Below are 758 nucleotides of genomic sequence, written 5' to 3'. Positions count from 1 at the left end.
ACATATATAATATCATATATGAAATGAGTCGCCAGTCCAGGTTCGATGCACGATACTGGATGCTTGGGGCTGGTGCACTGGGATGACCCAGAGGGAGGGTATGGGGAGGGAGGAGGGAGGAGGGTTCAGGATGGGGAACACAGGTATACCTGTGGTGGATTCATTTCGATATTTGGCAAAACTAATACAATATTGTAAAGTTTAAAAATAAAATAAAATTAAAAAAAAAAAGCATCAATTCTTTGGCGCTCAGCTTTCTTTATAGTCCAACTCTCACATACATACATGACTATTGGAAAAACCATAGCTTTGACTAGATGGACCTTTGTTGGCAAAGTAATATCTCTACTTTTTAATATGCTGTCTAGGTTGGTCATAACTTTCCTTCCAAGGAGTAAGCATCTTTTAATGTCATGGCTGCAGTCACCATCTGCAGTGATTTTGGAGCCCAAATAAATAAAGTCTGACACTGTTTCCCCATCTATTTTCCATGAAGTGATGGGACCGGGTCCCATGATCTTAGTTTTCTGAATATTGAGATTTAAGCAAACTTTTTCACTCTCCTCCTTCACTTTCATCATGACGCTCTTTGGTTCTTCTTCACTTTCTGCCATAAGGGTGGTGTCATCTGCATATCTGACGTTATTGATATTTTTCCCAGCAATCTTGATTCCAGCTTGTGCTTCTTCCAGTCCAACATTTCTCATGATGTACTCTGCAATAAAGTTAAATAAGCAGGGTGACAATATACAGCCTTG

General features: G+C 39.7%; 1 protein-coding gene across 1 annotated transcript in view; it reads right to left on the bottom strand.

The window, feature by feature from the left end:
• Positions 1–758, bottom strand: part of LOC104998351 (tetratricopeptide repeat protein GNN-like) — a 74,894-nt gene that overhangs the window by 29,479 nt on the left and 44,657 nt on the right. The window lies entirely within an intron of this gene.

This window comes from Bison bison, unplaced genomic scaffold (assembly GCF_000754665.1).
Source record: "Bison bison bison isolate TAMUID 2011002044 unplaced genomic scaffold, Bison_UMD1.0 scf7180017864327, whole genome shotgun sequence".
NCBI lineage: Eukaryota > Metazoa > Chordata > Mammalia > Artiodactyla > Bovidae > Bison > Bison bison.
The sequence above is the reverse complement of the archived record's forward strand: the minus strand, read 5'-3'. Positions and strand labels throughout refer to the sequence as shown.